The sequence below is a fragment of the Lissotriton helveticus genome, chromosome 2_1 (assembly GCF_964261635.1).
Source record: "Lissotriton helveticus chromosome 2_1, aLisHel1.1, whole genome shotgun sequence".
NCBI classification, from domain to species: domain Eukaryota; kingdom Metazoa; phylum Chordata; class Amphibia; order Caudata; family Salamandridae; genus Lissotriton; species Lissotriton helveticus.
Window position 1 is genome coordinate 142,156,083 of NC_136059.1, and position 21,550 is coordinate 142,177,632.

The following is a 21,550-nucleotide window of genomic DNA, read 5'->3' on the forward strand; positions in this document are numbered from 1 at the left end:
GAGAATGGATCACAAGGGTAAAAAAGAAAAGGAAGATTGATAAATGATGTGGAAATGTGGTAAAGGAAAATTACTGAAGTGAAAAAGAAAAAAAACTACCTAGAGTATAAATAACCTGTAACCAATATGTGCAAATATAATCACAAAATATTGTTAATACTAATCTCTAATTGGAGTAAGTACACCGTTCTAACTGCTAGAAAAGAAAAGAACACTACAGATCAAACTATGTATAACTTTCGTTGGTGCATCTGAACCTCAATGCAAGATGCAGAATCCACAGGAGAGAAAACAAAACCACAGGGGGCGTGGCTTGACGCCCAACGAGCATGGCAGTGCCGGGGTGAGTGCTCTGCAGACACCGGTGTGGACTCGCGGTTCGAGCTGCTCCCCAGCCTCACTGAAGACGGACTTTGCTCCAGGAAAGTGGCGGGTTCATCTTGAATCGATTTTCGGCGGCAGCCGAGGCTGCTTTCACTCCTTTCAGTCGGAGTAAGTTAGGTCGCAGCTCTCTGCCGGTCGCGGCCGCCATTTTTTTTTTTTTTACTGCGATGTGCATGAAGGGACTATAAGGCTTTTGGCTTTCTCCTGCCTCACCTTCCATCCCACGATGCCTTGCACAATGACTTTTTCCCTCAAATGAGGTTTACCCCAGCACATGGATGCCTAGTTTTAATTTCTTCATTGTTCCCTCTAAGGAATCATTTTGTCTTACATGCAGCAGCCATTTTATGACTCTCCTCAGCCTCCAACCTTCCCTTCAAGCTGTTACCTCTGTGTGCTAGTGTTTTGGATTTAATGAGGCAGTTTCTCTACTCTTCCTGATTTATGCTTTATGTTTCTGGCTGCAGCTCATTTTCTGACTCACTGTACAATAATTGACTCCTTGCCACGCATGTCCACTGCCCTTTGCCACAGTGCTGAACATATCGCTCCTGTTGCTTAATTTCACCAACAACACAGGATCCAATCTCTCCACCCACCTTCCTATTGACTCTTGCTTTATCACTATTTGTAGATTCCGCTGATATACTTGCCTACCCTGCATTCATTGGTATCTTATGGGAAGGAACAAAGTGCACTCTGTCTTCAATAATTCGAAGCATAGCCTTCTCAAAAACTCCAAACTGTTCTCCGAATTCGCCAAATTTGAGGCTACTCAACGGTCTCCTCCCCCAGATACATCACTCACGATGGAATCCACTGTGCCAGTCTCCGGTAAGGTCACTTCCAAACGACTGAAAAAGGTCCCTCCCTCTCCACCCAAGCCATTATCGTCAGTCTCTGTGGAGCTTTTATTGGAGGAAATAATAGCTCTCTGCCCTTTCATGGAGGAAACCATTGCCAAATTATAAGTGTTAACAGACAATTGGGCGCAAATGGATGCAAGCGTTACGTCAGTGGAACAGAGTGTCTCATCTTTTCAGGAAATGTCCACCAAGGTCTCTCACTTGCACTCGCATATCTCTTCCCTCCAACGACAGGTGGAGGAGCTTGAAAATTGAAATAGGCGCAATAATCTGCGCATTTATGGTCTGGTGGAGGGATGTGAGGGGAATGATCCTATCGCCTTCTTTACCTCATGTCTCCCCAAGCTCTTGCACTTACCAGAGGGCACTGTGCTCAATATCCAACGTGCTCACAGACTTGGTAGGATTCCTTGCTCCAATTTTACATCGTTAAGACCAAGGGGAGTGATTATTTACTTCTTAGAATATACAGATCTCCTGAAAGTTTTATCAGCGGCTAGAGCCTCTCCTCGGCTCACCTGATCAGGATCCCACCTGTTTTTTGTGCAGGACTATGCCAAAGCTACAGCAAACCGACGTAAAGCTTTTCTGGACATGCGGGCTGATCTTTGTTCCCTAGGTGCCAGATACGGACTCTTCCACCCATGTCTTTTCAAAGTCACCAACAACAAGAAAACGACAACGTACAAAGATCCTGTTCGCCTTCGAAGTTTCCTGAATTCCTGCAGAACGGCTGACATGGACCTATCCGGTCCCTTGTCTACTTTTCCCACTTGAGTCTCCTGATTTTTGTTGAGACTATTCTCCACAATGTTCCTTTTTTGCATGCTCTTTTAATCTTTACTATCATTCCCACTGTTCTTCTTGTTTGTGTGCACCTGTGGAGTGATTATATTACAGTTGTCATTTTTCTTGTTGCTTTTCTTGTTTATCACTTACACTTCTAGTACTCTCGATATGATGGTTTCCTTTTTTCCTTTGGTATGTTCGCTCATTATTTTCCTCATGTCTCCGTAGGGTTTGAACCTCGTTCCGTGGTGTTCCCCGGGTTGTGCGCACTGCTGACCTTGGATGTAACACCTGCTCCATGTGGTTTCACCCCCCCCCCCTCCTCTTGTCCCTGGTTTTGTTCCTGGTTATGTTTCTTCGCCTTCCCCTTCTTGTAAGTACGTTTTTCCTTCCAATGCTTCACATATATGTCTCATTTTATGTCACCCTTTTCCTCTTCTCTTTCTTTCGCTTCATCTTTTCAGTAGGTGTTGTTTCTCATATTCTTCATTCACCTTCTTTATCAGTATCTTCCTTCTTTTATCTTACCTACTCACTGACGATAAAGTTCTCATTTCTAATCGTTTCTTTACTTCTTCTTGGTGCTTCTTTTTGCCTCTCTTCTGTTTCTTACAATTCTCTCCTCCTTGCACTGGGTTTTTATATAATCTCCTTTATTTTTTTATCTCTATCTCTATTCCTCATCTTCGTTAGTTTTGATTGTTCTTCTTCTTATGGGTTTTATATCTGACTATTTTGTATTTTATTGTATGTCGTTAAGAATTGTTTCATGGAACGTCAAGGGTCTCAATTCTCCCATTAAGAGACAAAGAATTTGATCTCATCTAGCTAAATTGAATGTGAACTTTGCATTTTTACAAGAAACTCATCTCTCTGATGTTGAATCTGCGAAACTTAAGAGGGGTTGGGTGGGTGAAGTTTTTTATTCCCCTGGTGATGGTAAACTCAAGGGTAATTTTGTGTCGTAAATCCCTTTCATACTCTTTAGTAACTCAAGATTCAGACACTGATGGCAGATGGTTACATGTCAAATTGTCTTTTAGGGGTGTTCCAATCTCTCTTCTCAATGTATATGCCCCCACAGGAGGTGACCACAGTTTTTGGCACAAGATGGCTACACACATCACAAAATTTATGGATGATAACTTCATGTTAGCGGGAGATTGTAATCAACCCCTTGATCCCTTTCTTAAAAGACACTCTAAAGCCTCCTTTATTCCCAATAAACCGCACAAACTTTTTGTTCAAGCAATCTCGCAACATAAACCCATTGATGCTTGGCACCTATGTAATCCGACAACTAAAGAGTTTACTTTTTATTCGCCCTCTCATCATTCTCAATCAAGAATTGACTATATTTTTGTTTCCCACAATATTGCCCGAACTCTCACGAATGCAGAAATTGGTCCCATTCTATTGTCAGATCATGCCCCTGTCTTGAATAACATTGCTATTCTGCCTAAAATTACCGGACCTAGGAGGTGGCGCTTTAATAATACTCTCCTTCTAGACCCTAAGTTTAACGCCTCTTTCACAAACATTTTTGATGATTTTTTTTACGTAAATGATACTCAGTCTTTACAGAAACATGTTATTTGGGACGCCTTTTTAGGCTGCGGCAAGAGATTTCCTAATTGGTTTTGTCGCCAAAAAACGGAAAATTGCTCGCAAATTTACTGGAGATCTTCTTTAAAAAATTAAGAGATTGGAGCACTCCTACTACACTTCCCACTCTCAAGACAGTTTGACAGCTCTTATTGATGCCAAAATGCAATTTAACAAAAAATCTACAGAAGACGCTTCTTTGTATTTGTTAAAGTCTAGTGCAAAGTTTTATGGGGGTAAGAACAAAGCTGGGAACATTTTAGATAATTACTTGAAAGTTAAACATAATAAAATAAATATTGAATCTATTTATGATGATAACCTTGACCTTATACATAAGGATGCTGACATTTTAACTGAATTTTCTCGTTTTTATAATACACAAACCCAGCCACTTTCCCCTTGACTTAACCTCTTTAGAATCAGATATATCCCAACAAGAATTACTCACTGCACTCCAACACCTTAAAAAGGACAAGGCCCCTGGACCGGATGGTTTAACGGTTGAATTTTATCTCAACTTTTCTAAATTACTAATACCAAAACTGCATTCTTTAATTGACTCATTTGTCACATTGGGTACTTCCTCAGGATCCTTTTCTGATGCTCACATCTGCCTTATACCTAAAGAAGGGAAGGACTCCAGATATTGTAAAAATGACAGACCTATTTCTTTGGTCAATATTGACTATAAGCTATTTGCCAAGTCACTTGCAGCGAGATTAGATCATTTTCTTCCAGACCTGTTGGAGACGAAACAATCAGAATTCGTCAAGGGGCGTTTTATCACTGATAACACCAGACTCTTGTTCAACGTTCTGTCCAAATCCTCGCGGTTACAGCACTCTCTTGCAGCAATTGCATTGGATGCTGAAAAAGCATTCGATAGGGTTGAATGGACTTATCTTTTCTTGGCCCTCAAATGGTTTGGCTTTGGACCTAAATGTATTTCTCTAATTTTCCTTCTTTACTCCAATCCTCGTGCTGCAGTTTGTGCCAATGGATTAGTCTCTTCTTTTTTTAACTTAGGAAGAGGCGTTCGTCAAAGTTGTCCCCTTTCCCAGTTTCTCTTTAATTTGGCTCTAGAGCCTTTCCTTTCCAAACTTCGTCAGAATCCCAACCTTCATGGCTTTCAAACGCTGCATTCTCATATTAAACTCGCTGCATACGCTGATGACATTTTGCTTTTTTTGTCCAACTCCACCGATTCAATACCTGCTTTTCTAGAAGAGGTACATGAATATTCCATAATTTCCGGATATAAATTAAACAATGACAAATGCGAGATTTTACCCCTAATGAAATTTACTTTTAAACCCGATTTTAGTGCTTCTAATTTTACTTGAAGCTCCTCTCCTATTAAGTACCTAGGCCTTCATGTTACCTCCTCAATTTCAGATACAGTCTCACTCTGTCTAAACAAATGTATCCAGAAAATATCAGATTTGACGGCCAGATGGCATCCTCTTTACCTATCGTGGTGGGGCTGCCTTGATACTATTAAAATGATGCTGTCCCCCATAATCCTTTACACGATTTCTAATATCCCGGTCCCTATTCCTGCAAACTTTTTCAGAAAAATCAACTCACTTCTCCCTGCCTTTCTATGGAACGGCAAGAAACCACGGATGTCCATCCTCAGACTGATACGTCCCAAGTCAGAAGGGGGAGTCAATCTCCCAGACTTTCCGGCATACCAAAAGGCATTTCATTTGAGACAAGCTTCCTTTTGGCTACAGGATCCTTCTGTTGCCTGTCCTCTGTGGGTTACGATTGAACGACTCTCATTATTGCCTTTTTCCTTTGCTGAATATCTTTCTTTTTCCCGTAAACCTCCTGCACTATCAACCCCCATACACAAATTTACTACCAAATTGCTTTTATCCTTCACTCCCTCCCTCTCACTACTGCTGATGATTTTCTTAACTCCACCATTTGGCATAATAAGAATTTGTTAATTAATAATAAACCTTTCTATTGGAAGTCTTGGAGACAAAAGGGATTAATCTGGGTATCTCAACAACTCTCACATTTTACTTTTATACCTTTCTCAATATTCCGCCAATCTTTCAACTTACCTATGTATTTTGCTCCTAAATACCTTTCACTCAAAGAGGCGGTAATGACGACTTATACTCGCCTTCTACCTTCACATACTCCCCCCACGTATCTAAATCCCACATCACAGCTCCACTCTTTTTTACATGCCACATCCAAAGCTTCCATTATTTACAAATACCTCCACAATAAGGACTTTATTAGGCCACAGTCTAAGGTAGAAGAGCAATGGGAATGTGACTTTGCCAAATCTTGGCCAATATCTTGTGAAATAAAATATGGAGCAAGATTCGCAAATCAGCCAGAGCAGCGACTATAACGTAATCCTTGTTTTTCATTTGTAATAGACTTCTTTACACACCACACGACCTCAGTAGGATATTTCCCACAACTCCAGATCTTTGCTGGACTTGCTCTTCCTCACATGCCACTCTATTTCACATGTTATTTTCCTGCAGTGTTGTGCATGACTTTTGGACACAAGTTTGGTCTCAAATAAATGCTAATTTTCACACGCAAATTCCTTTTTCTTTCATACATATTTTCTTGGGCAGCCTCTCTTCCTGCTGGGAGAGCACCACACTCAATGTGCAAATTATTGATTTATTGTTAGCCTTGCATTTCAACAGATTACAGCTAATTGGATTTTTTTCCGAATATTTCTTTTAGAGCATGGTGGTACAATGTTTGTCACAATCATAGGCTAGATACTGTTTTTGTATTTCCTATTCATATGGCGACAAAATGTATAGATTTATGGCTTCCTATTATGTTGTACCTTGATGCATGTGCTAAACGTTCATTTCGCCAATGACCTGTCCAACAAGAGGTCTTAAACCCCCTGTAGTTGCCTTGATGTTCCTTATTTCTCCACTTTTTTATTGTGTTTTCATTACTATTACATTGTCTCACTTTCATGATATTTTATCCCATTTGTTTTGTCTTAAAACCCGTTTGATTCATTATCATTGAATTATTGCTATTTTTGATTACTATTCCTTCTTCTCTGTATTGCTTTTGTATTTTGTAGGGAGAGGTGTGGCGCCGCGGCCAGGGCGACTGACGCTGGAATCTGGGGACCACGGTTCGATCCCCGGCTCCGGCGGCAGGGTAGCCCAGCACCATGTGACTCTGGGCAATAGCTTGCTTAATCTTCCCGACGGCCCCCAGCGCCTAGAGACCCTTACGGGTGATTGTGCGCTTTACAAATGTGGACTTTTTTTTTTTTCTTTTTTTTGTATTGACACCTTTCATTTTGATCAATAAACTTCTTTTTGAACTTACGAAAAGAAAACCACTTGTGCTAAACATATTATGAAAAGAACCACACCATGGTGTTATAAAAATCGATCTAGGAGATTTGCATATACAAATATAGTATGAGATGTATATGGTGTATTGAACAACAGTGTAGGAGAAATGGAAATGAATCATATCCATAAGAGGTAATAACTGCTGTAAAAGAGTAATACAATTACATTAATATATAGCATGCATATATACTCATCTAGCTGGATGAACCAACAGTGGAAGGTTTAGCATCAGATACTTTATCAAAAGATGTGGATGACTTCAGAGGTGATCTCGTTTTGTCTCTAGTATTTTACTGTGTGAGTACTTTTACACAGCGGACCACTTTAACTCTGTCAGACTGTTTCTTAAAGGTATGGGCGTGTAATCTACCATTGAGGATCATTCTGTAATTTAAGATGACTGTTCATAGTTGTTTCAGTCAGGGGTGGTGGTGTTACGTTATGTGTTGGTCCTCCAAACTGTCCAGGAAGTGCACCAGATCCTCAGGCTCTGTGTAATCCCTTAATTTCCCATTGTAGCAGGTTCTAAAAGACCATATTTGATATCCCATTTCCGAAGTCTTGGCCTAAGTGGCAGGAACGCTTTTCATTTGGCATTGGTTTCAGTAGGGAGGTCTGCAGCAATAAATACTTTATGGCTTTCCAAGGCATAAGTGCCAGTTTTATGAGCAGCTGTTAGAATTGACAGACCTGTTCATGACACAGGAGACATGCAATAATTTGTCTAGGTATAGATTCAAGGGTTGAAGTTAAAGTTCTTGACCGCATCCTGTGAGCTCTCTGCAACTCAAGGGGCTGCTCATAAGATATGTTCAGTAGCCACAGTGGTAAAGTTAGTAGCAAGCTCTTCACATCATTATTCATTTCAATTTTTTCTGGAATTCCATAAAAGCGAACGCTATTTCTTCAGGCCTTGTCTTCCAAATGTATTACTTTTTGTTTTAAATGCATGATATCTGGGCCCCAATACTATGCATGATCTAATCTTTCTTCCAAAATGGTGGTTCGTTTATCTAGAATTTCCACTTTGGTATGAAAAGAGTTTAGGTCCATCCTTATTGACTTCATTTCTGTCGTGAGATCTGAGATTTTGACCTCCATGGATCCCAATAGTTGTTCCAAAGCAGAGATCTCTTTTAAAATAAGGTCCATAGAAGCAGTATCTTGTGGGACAGTAGTAGAAGTGCCCAAAGGTAGAGTGTTCCATATTACTTGTGTAAACAAAGGTTTTCTGTTAGGTTTTCCAATGGCCATACTGTTAATCTTCAATGTTAGTGAAGACAAGAATTAAGTACTGCCTAGTAACCAAATATGATATCCAGTCGCCTCACAGAGCAGTTAGGTAGTGATATAATCACAAATACATATTTGAATATGGACAGATTTTTGGGATTCTCAAAAATTATGGCTGTATGTTTTCAAACAAGGGGTGCTGAAAAACAGTCTATCAGAAATGTCACACAATTTTATCTAAGCTGCACCCTTTGCTGGTAGGAATTCCCTTGTCTACTTAATTGTGTAGCAGAGACTAAGCTGTCAAATGAAGAGAAAATCCTCAGGTTTGAAAGTTCTCATATGCTTCCCCTGTGCCCTGTGAGAAGTTCCACTTAACTCTTCAGAATCAGGTTGTGTTTCCTGAGAGAATGAGTCATTTTTTCACAGACTTCTGTGGTTCTTAAAAATTATGGCTGTATGTTTTTAAACCAGGGGTTGCTGAAAAACAGTCACCCAGCAATCAAAAATGTTGCACACCTCTCCCCTGCTGTATTTCCTGAGAGAATGACTCAGTTTTTTTCAAAGACTTCTGGGATTACAAAAATTATGGCTGCATGTTTTCAAACAGGGGTTACTGGAAAAACAGAGGTCCTCATTTATAATAAGTGTTGCATCGCTGCGTGAAAGCAGAGATGCAACACTTCTCAGTACGCCCTCCTTGCGACATGATAGATGCATCATATTTACAATATGTCGGAAGGAATTACAGATACGTCAGTAGTACTGACGTACCTGTGGGCGAAAAAGTGGCGCATTACTGGGGTGTGTCTGAAAACAGACGCAACTCCTGCAATATGTCCTTTCACATGGGGCCAAGCCCCATGTGAAAGGGCCTGCATCACCCTGATGCCTGCCATGAGGCAGGTGTAAGGTTTTGACGCATTGGCGTCCTAGAAGTGGTGCAGTGAAATCTTATAAATTTCACTACGCCACTCCTACGACCCTTTCTGGTGGGGGAACACCCACCCTACGTACATTATACCTGACACAGGTAGAATGTAGCGTAGATGTTTACAAAGTGACGCATCTGCCTAGATGCGTCACTTCGTAAATATGGCGCAACATGGCGCATATTTTACACCACCGCAAATAGTGATGCAACAGCGGTGCAAAAGTGATGCAAGCGCTCATAAATAAGCCCCAGAGTATCAGAAATGACAGACAGGTTTTTCCCTGCGTAGCCAAATTCCCTCTACACTCTCAGCTGATAGGAATTCCCATGTTATACAGCAGCGTCTAAGCTGTCAAATGGAGAGACATAAATACCTCAGAGTTGCAAGTTTTCATATGCTCCTCCAGCGTGGTGTAAGAAGTACAACAGCAATTCAAAAACATGCAGCATCGCAGTTTTTCACAGACTCTCTCAGCTACAGAAATGGTGCTCTAATTTTCCATCCACACCCTCTGCTGACAGGAAAACTCCTGCCCTTCCCCTCTGCCAGTGTGAAGAGTTCAACCAGAGTTCAAGAGTAATTACATTCCCAGGAAGCATCCGCAGTAGTCACTTATCTCTTGAGCAGCTGACTGTTTTCTGACAGAATGAGTTGTGAGGCTCAGCCTTTAACTGTGATTTCTCATGTCAAAAATAATCTCAAAGTTATGTTGCTGTTGTCTCATTCCTGTTGCTTTCATTCTTGCTCCAAGGACACCTGTTGACAGCTGTGTGGAAGAATTCTCCCCCCTGTCCCCTCATCTTTCAAAAGTTTGTGTTCTTTTGTGGGATTTAATTGTACCATTAAGTTGTTTTTTATGTAGTCTGCATTGGTGTATTGCAGTGTTGGTTTGTTATAGTTTTGTGTGTGTGTGTGTGCTGCATTGTTCGTAGATTGTGTTTTGTTGTATTGCGGTGTTCTGCTGGTATTTTATCGTGCTCTGTTTTATTTTTATTTTGTTGTGTTATTCTGTAGTGGTTTGTGTGGCATGTTCTCTGCTGTTATGTTGTTTAGTCATGTTGTGGTATTATTTTTCATAGATTGTTATTTTGCCCTGTTGTTTCTTTTCTCAACTGAAATGCTTGGTAGATTTGCATGTTGCCAGCAATAGCTGAGAAGTGGGGGTGGGCTGCACCAAGGAGGACCATTTGGATATTGATATAAATGTTTAATAGATACAAAGGAAGGGGGAACCTGTTGGTACACTGCAGGAGACCAGGGTCCGTGAGCAGGGTAGATATTTTAGTCGTTCTGTTTTGCTGAAAACACATATGCTCTATGGAAGCCTTAAATGAGGGTCGCATTATAGTAGGATTTTGTAATCCACTGAGTCAAAGGCAGGAAATATGGCCAAGAAAGCAAGCATTTTAGGATAAAAAGACCCTTGTGAGATTGGAATTGCATTCCTCATTTCTTCATTAATGCCAGCCCGGTGTGCTTTCCTGTACACACATAGGGGGTCATTAGGATGGCGGGCGGACTTAGTCCGCCCGCCATTCTATCGGTCTTAGGGACCGCCCGCCATAAGGGCGGGGGTCCCGGGGGGGTTAGGATGCATCCGCCACAGTGGCGGGCGCATCATGCATGTTTAGCATTGTGGCGGGCGGTGCTCTCAGCACCGCCCGCCACAATGGTAAACATGCAAAATTGCCTTTGCATTTGCAAAGCGGCAGGCACCGTGCGGTGCCTGCCGCTATGTAAATGCAAATGCTGGGGGGTACCACAGGTACCCCCCGTGTGCACCCCCACCTGTCCTTCACTTCGGGGGCCCGCAGGGGGCCCCCGAAGTGAAGACCGCATGCCGCCACGGAAAGGCATCTGTTTTTGGCCATCCTAATATGGCTGGCGGTGTCTAATAGACACCACCACCATGTTAGGCCTTTTCCGCCCCGGCCGCAAGGCTGCGGCCCCCTCCGCCATCCTAATATGGCGGGGGGACTTCAGGGCAAGGATGGCGGGCAGATTGCCCCCGCCAGGCCGGTGGTGGATACCGCCAGCCTGGCGGGGGCAATGCGCCCGCCATCCTAATGGAGCCCATAGTATTAATAGCCCCCTGCTGTAGTTGTGTCTGTTTTCGTGTTTGTCTTTTCATTCCCTTTTTTTGTGTAGTCCTATGCAGTCCTATGTAGTCCTATGTAGTGTCATGCTGTTGTGTTTTGTTGTTATTTTTGTTTTGTTGATGTTGGGAGGTTTTAGCATAAGAGTCATACAACCAGTACACTGAGTATGGCCTCAAACGTGATGTCACTGTTTAAATGAAAACATTATAAGCTATCATGTCGCTATGGAGATCAGCTATCACAGTGAATGCCTCAGGGAGGCTAAACAGTGCTGAAGTTCATTGGAAGAGATATAAACTATGGACTCTTTGTGCATCAAGCAGTGCCCAGAGCCAGTGGGGCATAATCTTTGGCTTTGCAAAGCTGTCTTTGAAAACAGACCCTGACCTCCAGACAGGTCTTGCATTCAGTGCATCTATCCAGAGTGCATGCTCGGCTTAAAGGTTGGCCATTTCAAGATAGCTCTTGAAGAAGGACACATGTTTAGGGATAGATTACATCTGCATGAGTCAATATTTAGATATGTCACGGAGCAACCTTGGGAATAAAAAGCAATAGAAAATTCCTCTTCTCACCAGGGAAAATGTATAAAAAGTGAATGCTCCTCTGTGCCGGTTCCACTGCCATTCACATCGCGTTTCTTATATATTGTGCCCCAATCCTGTTTCGCATTTGGCTTGCTGCCATTTTGTTTTTGTTGTTGTTGTTGTGCCTCCCTGCCCGTCTCTCCACCCCGCTCCCGCCTCCCAGCTGCTCCTCCCTCCCACTGATAGTCAGGCTCCGCTCTCCCGCTGTAATGCTGTGACCGTCCTGTTTTCTTCAGAAGCGGTCGCTCCTCACGCTGCTCCCTGCCCTGCTGGCCGAATTGGTATCGTAGCGCCTACTGCCAGACTTCTGACTGCTTGCTCGCCTTGCCCCACACCTTCTATTCCCTGATCACTAATTGAACACTTTCGTAGCGCTAGATCGCCATATTGCGCTTTAAATATCTGCTCTATTGGGCTGCGCTGCCATGTCTATTTCCTGATTGCTAATTTGCATATTATCGTAGCGCTAGTCTGCCAAAGTGCGCTGCAACGCTCTGCTCGATTGTACTGTGCTGCCTGTATTTTGGTTTTGTGACTGATTGTGCCGGTTCCACTGCCATTCACATCGCGTTTCTTATATATTGTGCCCCAATCCTGTTTCGCATTTGGCTTGCTGCCATTTTGTTTTTGTTGTTGTTGTTGTGTCTCCCTGCCCGGCTCTCCACCCCGCTCCCGCCTCCCAGCTGCTCCTCCCTCGCCCCTCCCCTCCACTATCCGCATATGACAGATGCATTCGCGCGCAGCGTTCTCACGCAGCGGTCGTGCCCCATGCGCGCCGAAGGTGCGCCAAAGGTAAGCCCGTCTACGCCAGTCCACGCCTCGACCGCGCCCAGCTATTCCCACTCCACCCGCATAACATATGACGCCGCAACCCTCTCAGCCCTCAACCCCGGCCGCCTCCCAAACTGCTACCAAGCCGCCCCAGGACACACCCATGGAGCCTTCACCTGCCACTCCTGCAAGTTCGACTGCATCAGGACCCACACCAAATCCACAAACTCCAAACAGAGCACCGACACTAACCACCTAAAATGCTTCCTGCTCAACACCCGCTCAGTCCACAGACACTCAATCGAACTCTGGAACCTACTCGACACTACATCGCCGGACGTCGCCTTCCTCACAGAAACATGGATGAACGCCTTATCAGCTCCTGACATCGCCATAGCCATCCCGGACACCTACAAGATCATCCGAAAAGATCGCACCAACCAAACAGGAGGAGGCATCGCCATCGTCCATAAGAACACCATCCGCATCACGACCAGTTCCGATGATAACCTCGCTTCCGCCGAACACCTTCACTTCCAGATTCACACCGATCCCAAAACCACACTCAGAGGCACCCTCATCTACAGACCACCAGGACCCCGCACACAATTCAGCGAAGACATCGCCGAATTCATCTGCCCACATGCCCTCCCCTCCAAGAACTACATTCTACTGGTAGACTTCAACTTCCACCTGGAAAAGAAAAACGACAACAACACCACCACCCTCCTGGATAACCTGGCCAATCTAGGACTCAATCAACTTGTTGACACCCCCACCCACTACGTCAGACACACGCTCGACCCAATCTTCACCTCCAGCAAGCACGTCTCCTTCGATCACACCACAGCTCTCCATTGGACGGACCACAGCTGTATTCACTTCAACTACAAAAAGACTACGACCCACAACCCCCCACAACCTATTCCTCGAAGAAATTGGAACAAAATCACCACCGAACAACTCTTCACATCGCTTCACCAAAACCCCCCCACCAAATCATCGGACCCAAACCAAGCAGCCATTTACCTCACCCAATGGATCACCCATAGCGCCGACGAACTTGCACCTTTGAAAAACCATCGAATCAAGCAAGGTAGCAAAAAAGCCCCCTGGTTCAACGACGACCTTAAGAAATCCAAGAAGTTCTGTCGTACTTTCGAGAAAACCTGGAGAAAAAACCCAACCACTGAGAACCTAGCCACCTTCAAGAACGGCACCCGCAAACACCACCAACTTATCCGATCCACCAAGAAATCAGCATTCAAGGATCGACTTGACAACAATGCCCAAAACAGCAAGGAACTATTCAACATCGTCAAAGAATTTACTAACCCCACCTCCGGCACCAACGACATTTCTCCCTCCCAAGACCTCTGCGATTCTCTATCCTAATTCTTCCACAACAAAATCGCCGAAATTCATAACAGCTTTGAAAACCAGTCCGAAGATATGTGCACTCCACCCATTTCCGAACCAACACCGCCCTCTAACAACCTTTGCACCTGGAACCCCATCACCACCGAAGACACCATCCACCTGATGAACTCCATCCACTCAGGATCGCCCACCGACCCATGTCCACACCACATTTACAACAAAGCAAGCGCCATCATCGCACCCCATCTCCGCGATGTCATCAATTGCTCCTTCAACTCCGCAACCTTCCCGGAAATCTGGAAACATGCCGAACTCAGCGCCCTTCTAAAGAAACCCACAGCAGACCCCACCGAACTTAAAAATTACCGCCCCATCTCTCTCCTCCCATTCCCCGCCAAAGTCATTGAGAAAGCCGTCAACAGTCAGCTCGCCGCCTTCCTCGAATACAACAAATCCCTCGACCCCTCACAATCCGGCTTCCGAGCCAAACACAGCACCGAAACCGCCCTCATCGCAGCAACAGACGACATCCGAACACTACTGGACAACGGAGAAACAGTTGCCCTCATCTTACTCGACCTCTCCGCAGCCTTCGACACAGTCTCTCATAGCACCCTCATACAACGACTCAGCAACGTCGGAATACAAGGAAAAGCATTGGAATGGATCATATCGTTACTGGCCGGAAGGACCCAGAGAGTCCGCCTCCCCCCCTTCAAATCAAAGGCCACCAAAGTCATCTGCGGCCTACCACAAGGATCATCACTCAGTCCCACCCTCTACAACGTATACATGAGTCCCCTCGCATCCATCGCACGCCAACACAACCTCAACATCATCTCCTACGCAGACGACACCCAGCTGATCCTCTCCCTCACCAAAGACCCAAACACCGCCAAAACCAACTTACACGAAGGAATGAAAGAAGTAGCCGATTGGATGAAGAATAGTCGTTTAAAACTCAACTCGGACAAAACGAAGTCCTCATCTTAGGGTCATCCCCCTCTGCCTGGGACAACTCATGGTGGCCACCGGCCCTGGGAACCGCACCCACACCTATGGACCACGCACGTAATCTGGGCTTCATCCTGGACTCCTCCCTCTCAATGACCAGACAAGTCAACGCCGTCTCATCATCTTGCTTCAACATCCTACGCATGCTTAAAAAAATCTTCAGATGGATCCCCACCGAAACAAGAAAGACGGTCACCCACGCACTGGTCACAAGCCGATTGGACTACGGAAACACCCTTTACGCAGGAACCACAGTCAAACTACAGAAAAAACTCCAACGCATCCAAAACGCCTCAGCCAGACTCATACTGGACATCCCTCGGCAAGCTCACATTTCCGACCACCTGAAAGATCTCCATTGGCTCCCTGTCAACAAGAGAATAACATTCCGTCTCCTCACCCACGAACACAAAGCCCTCTACGACCTAGGCCCCGAATGCCTCAACACACGACTTTCCTTCTACACCCCTGCCCGCCAGCTACGATCATCCAATCAAGCCCTCGCCGCAATACCGAGAATTCACAGATCCACCATGGGAGGAAGATACTTCTCTTACTTGGCGGCCAAGACCTGGAACTCTCTCCCCACCCACCTCCGCCTTACTCAGAACCACCTCTCCTTCAGAAAGCAACTCAAAACCTGGATATTTGATAAGTAAAGCACCTCCCTCCCTCAAGCGCCTTGAGACCCTCTGGGTGAGTAGTGCGCTATACAAATTTTGGAACTTTGGAACTTTGGAACTTTGGAATGCATAACCTATAACATTCATTGGTACCAAATCAGAATGGTGTATATAGATGTCTGTCCTATCCTTCTTCTCTGCTTATTCCTATCTTTTCTTTTTCCTTTCCTATCTCAAATCTACCTCTCTACGAATATAACCAGCAAAGGGGGACCCATGCAAAATGTACTGTTTTAAACCCTGCCATTACCTGCTGCGGAAAGCAGCAAAAACCTGGACAAACAGGAATTGTTGTGGTGTTCAGGGTCAAAGGAAAGCATACAGACGAGTGATGGAAGAGGTCACTGGTTTCTGGATAGTTACTCCATTGTGATTGTAACTATTATTGTATTTATAGAGCTCCGGACGAGGCATTAAAGCGCTTTTCAGTGAGTAGCACGCAATTCCAGGACCCAAAAAGGATTAGTGGTGGAATCATATAGGGAAATATGAGTTACTTTGAGCAGTGGACATGTGAGTTTGTTAGTTGGATTGAAAAGGATAATGGAGGAATGGAAGTGGGAAGAGTCTAGAGAGTGTTTATTGGGAGATCATAGATTGGGATCGGTAAAAGAGAGATGGAGGAGAGAAGAATCTCTACAAACTGATTAGGGAGATCCTAGTCGTAAAATGAGCTTTGGTATGAGTCAAAGGAGGGATATATAAGGGAAGAATTTAGAGAGATTTTTGGGAGTTCATTGTAATAAAATGAGGTTTGGGTTGAGCCAAAGAGGGATGGAGGAGGGAAGTCTAGAAAGGGTTATTTTGGAGATCATAGTAGCAGAATGAGGTTTGGGTGATTCAGAGAGTGGAGGTAGAGGATATATTGGGAGAGGTATAGGGTGAGACATACAGTAGTGCATTGGAGAGAGTCAGAGTTTTTTTTTCTTTAGATCATATTGCAGTACGCATGTTTTTTGTTTTCTGCTGCAGTCAAAAACCATCCTCCAGTCCATCAGTTGGGGTTATTAACCATATCTAAGCAAAATTGCCTCCTTATTCAATGCTTGAATAAAAACAATCAACAGTTGAAAGATGTCAACTTCTGCAAAGTGTGAAAGACAGAGTCGCTGCCGTTTTAATACATTTTGATCTGCTTAAGTGAGAGGAATTTTTTCATTAAAATATTTTCAAATTATGCAGCAGGCTGGCTATATGGCAGTGTAGCAAATTTGTGCTTAAGAGGGACTATGTTTTCCAGTGGCTACGCCAAGACCGCCTCCAAGACAGCAGTAGAGCTTGCCCTGAACCAATGGGTGTGTTTGGCGGAAGTAGGGTGGACAGGTTTGCACCCATCCTTTCTCTCATTCATCTCTAAGGAAGAGGAATTAGGGATTAAATTGGATCAATTTTCTCCAGAGTACAGCTTTAATCAGAATTCCTAGTTGCACGCCACAGTACAAGTGTACCAAACCCCCCGTCCACTTCAGCTTTCCAAATGTGTGAACAGTCAGCCTCTGATGTAAACCAACACATTCCCGTAGTGCCTTGCACATGCAAACCTAGAGCTTTGGGCCAGATCTACAACCACTGAATTTGCGACTCGCAAATTGCGTTGCAATTTGGGATTTGCAATTTGCGACTCACAAATTGGGATGTACAACAGTGTCAGAGACACTGTTTGCGATTCTCGATGAGGTTGCAAATTAGATGCCTCATCAATATTCATGAGGCACTCGTAATTTGCGACCCCTTTGGGAATGGCTGGCCCTCCCAGGTATAGTGGCCTGCTGGGCTCAGCAGACCTCCATGTCTGTGAATGCTTTGGAATAAAGCAGTTTTTTTAATGCAGTACGAAAACGGGCTGCATTTAAAAAGTTTTAGTTTCCTTTTTAAGGGCAGGTAGTGGTCCCTGGGACCATTGCCTGCCCTATAGAGATATTTTCCCCTGCATTTGCAAACAATCCCTTCCCTTTTGAGAGTGCATTACCACCCTCTTGAAGAGGGCGGTATATTGCGAGTTTTTTGTGACTGCAATTGCGGTTGCAAAACAGATTGGTCGCCCCAATTAAGACTGCTAGCCGTCCAATCACAGCAGAAGGGGACAAGGGGGTCAAAAGGGGACCAGGGTCCCCGTTTTGGACATATGAAGACCCATCGCATCTGAGGCAACCCGGAGAAAGATCCGAAGGGGAAGGTACCATAGGCTGAAGTGCTGCTCACACAGTGTCTTTGGGATGCCACACGACAGGGGCACTGAGGAGCAGGCGAGTGGTCCGCAAGGGTCCAGGGCAAGCGGAACGGCACTTGCACCCCGGGCCAGACCTAACGGACGCCAACAATGTCAGTAGCACGGGAAGCCTTGATCCGCAAACACTGAGACATTAGCAAAAAAGGGCCCCTGGAACGGGGTAGTGCTGTCATACAAGGACAACGCCAAGCAAGGGGTGGACAATGTCTCATGTAAAGTAACGTGGATGATGGTGACGGTTCAACCAGTCAGTTGCAAGATGTATAATCCATGTTCTAAGCAAACTGCGGCCTTTCTATGCACCATAACAGGTTGTACCTGGAATGAGTTATGGGGGAAAGGGAGGCAGAAGGACAGGGCACCAAAAAGAAGGAGCGAGCTCGCCGCCTGGGAGGGGTTCCAAAAAGGTTGGTAATTAATCAAATGCATGTATGCACAATCTAGGGAATCAACCCTGAGACCATTCATGTCTGGAAAGTGAGTTTTGTGGATTAGTGGCAGCGAAAAGATGGCTAGCAGTACGAAAAGAATGAGCGTGGAATTGGCTTTTTGGTACTAAACGCAATCTCTTGTTACCCAAGACGGTGGGGTTCCCCTCAAAGTTATTATCAAGACCTCGTTTTAAGAGACAGAAGCCACTGCCCAGCACAAACTCCCCACTATCCAACGCCCCGCATGCTTATAAGTAATCCCGCATTGCTGTAAGGTATGTAGTGATAAACCAATTCATAACATGTAACAAGGAGTCAATGTGCATTGTGCGTCACCTGCAGAGAGGTAATCACAGCGTTTTAAATGAAATAAACATATGGATACACATTCCTCTCTAGTAACCCTAACAGGAACCAGCGGGCAGGTGAAAATGAACTCCACAGCATTCTCCAACACGTGTGGCGCCCAATTCACTCATCACAGAATGCGGAGAAAGCATGGACGAACAAACACTTTTGTCAGTGCAGCGTAGGAGAGATTGGAAGAGATTTGCACAGCTATCAATCTACAGAGAAACGAGGTAAAGGGAGATTGAGGAACTCGGGGTACCTGCAGTTTCTCGAGACTGGCACGGAGTAAGGGGTGCAATGCCCATTCACTGTGGAGTGAACGTTCAGAGTGTTAGTGACAAGAACAGACACATCTGCAGGTGCAAGAGACCCAGAAATGCTGATATTTCAGTACTCAGTCAAAGTTGTTCCTAACAGGACAAAGTGTGTGTTGATTCTGCGCAAAATCACGATTCCCCCAGTCCTCGTTTCGCAAGCTCATGTAAACATGCATGCCGGAAGAGCTTCACTCAGTGGAATGACATCACAGTATCCATCAGGACTGACTTCCTTCCAAGTTTAGGAAAGCGCAGAATTCGCACCTCGTGAAAGAGCACCACTTCCTGATGCAGTAACAGTCTGGCTACATTCCTGTTTTAACAAATCACACAACACACATATTCACTCGTTCACTCACTGCCTCTCTCATTTTCTCGATGGAGGTTCTCAACATAAGTGGAGACGCCACATTACTTCAAGAACAGGTGGAGTGGTCGAAAACGTCCTGTTTTGTAGCGTCGAATCAACATGGAAAACATATTGCTCTTGATTAAGAAACAAGAAAAAAAGTGCCTCTATCTCGCTGGACAAGGGAGAAGAGATTACGGGCGAAAATGTGTTATTTTCATTGTCACGTCTAAATGTAGTTTGTAGTTAGAAAGGACTAAATCGACGGTGAGCATAGGCGTGCGACTCATCAAAGTACAAAGATTTAGAGCTTTGGCACCTGGCTCGCCCAGCAACTGCACAGCTAAAACGCTTTCTCTATTTTGAAACAAAACAAGTTATAATGCACAATCGGAAGCCTACAAGTCAGCGCTGCTTTCAAGTGTTAACCAGAAATCACGAAGTGTGCGTCGTCTGTCACTGCTTTCCCTTCTTACGTCACTCAGGACCAGTCCAGTGCCTCAGGGACCTGTCTGGGTTAGTACCTGCAGCAGGGGAGCTGGTCTGGATTCCCGCCCGTTGCTTGTCTCTTACCTGGTGCGTAGGCAGGTCACTACAGGTACAGGTGCTTCAGTCTGTGCGCGAAGGATCCCTCTGCACAGTGCATGCCTCCTTGTGCAGACTCTCTTCTTTTAAAGAGCCTGGAATGCAACCGTGGGAGGAGGCAGAAGGAGGGATGTCCCACTGCACATCGACCCCTCCCCTGCAACTCTCTCCCATCAAATGCAAAATGTCTTCTCTGCGAAAACAGAAAATGAACACTGAAGCCCTGAGAAATAAATCAACAAGGGCATAACAGAGATGTAAATGAAGAGGTAAACAAGAGAAATACAATGCATTGCTTGTGAGGCCAAAGCATGGCAGCACAGCAGAGAAACAGTTCCCGTCAGCAGAGTGGCAGTCCTTGTACCAGCACAGCAGTCTTTCCTCCTGGAAGAGTTCTTCATAGGTCCAGTAGTGTACTGAGGTGGTAGGGTGAGATGACCAGTACACAGTTGTGCCTTTGAAATGGGGAAGACTTCAAAGAGGATCTTTGAAGACCGCAAAGGTCTCGCCTTCCTAGTCCTGGATGCTGACCCATTACAGCTGTGCACACAACCCTTTGTGTGGGGACAGGAAACAGACTATTGAGGTGTAATTGTCAGCTCCTGTTAGACCTGGCATCGTTTGTCATGTTTCCCCTTTCTTTTTGCTTTCTGGCCTCCATGTTTTGACTCTTTTTTGCTGGTTTAGTGTCTATGCACACTTACTCACTGCTGTTCATTGTTAATGTGAAAGTGCTTCTGCTATAAAATATATTATAGGTTGGTGTTTCCATGTTTGGCGTATTTGATTTACTAGTAAGTTCCTAGAAAAGTGCACAAGGAGTGCCAGGGCCTGTAAATAAAATGCTAATAGTGGGCTTGCAACACTGGTTGTACCACCCACAAGCAGCCCTTCAAAGGTTTCTCACACCTGCCACTGCAGTGTCTGCATGCAGTTTGACTGCCATGTCAACCTGGCAAGTGCACCTTCCCTTTTCTTACATGTAAGGCACACCGCAGGTAAGCTTAAGCTACCCCCAGGGGTAGGGTGCAGTGTAGATGAAAGGTAGGACCTGTACTGGTGTATGTGACATGTCCTGATAATGAAATACAGTGTATTTCGCTTTTCACTATTGAAAGGCTATCTGACCCATAGAATAGAATGGGAGATGCTTTGTAACATTTTAAGTATGACTTCCCACTGGGAGAAGAAAGAGAAATGCAGTTTAGTATACCTAAACTCAGAATGTAAAAAGGCATCTTTTAGTAAAGATGATTTTTATGTTGTGTGTTTGAAAATACAATTTTTAGAAAGTGGGTATTTTCTTGATTGGTCATCCTGTGTGCCTCTGCTGGTTTGTGGATTGACTTCCTGGCTTTGGAATGACAGGGCCTGGGGATGTGCATTCTCTTTAAACAGCCATTGACGGGGTTGAGGTGTCAGAGCTGGTCTGAATAGACCTGGGCTGCATTTACAGTAGCGGGAGGAGATGTACTTGCACCTGAATAGGCCTAGTCTGCCTTGTACAATGCTATATCCAACTCCTTCTGGGAATCTGGGCCAGAAAAGACAGAACTGGCTTGGACTGAGC

The 21,550-nt window shown here is 44.7% G+C and overlaps 1 protein-coding gene across 1 annotated transcript in view; it reads right to left on the minus strand.

Moving 5' to 3' along the window:
* The window catches only part of LOC144817803 (uncharacterized), a 312,290-nt gene extending 292,261 nt beyond the window's left edge, over positions 1-20,029 (minus strand). The window contains exon 1 of the mRNA XM_078674631.1: positions 19,969-20,029. The gene's annotated coding sequence lies outside the window, so the exon portion shown is untranslated. The remainder of the gene's footprint in view (positions 1-19,968) is intronic.
* Between the last annotated feature and the right edge of the window lie 1,521 nt (positions 20,030-21,550).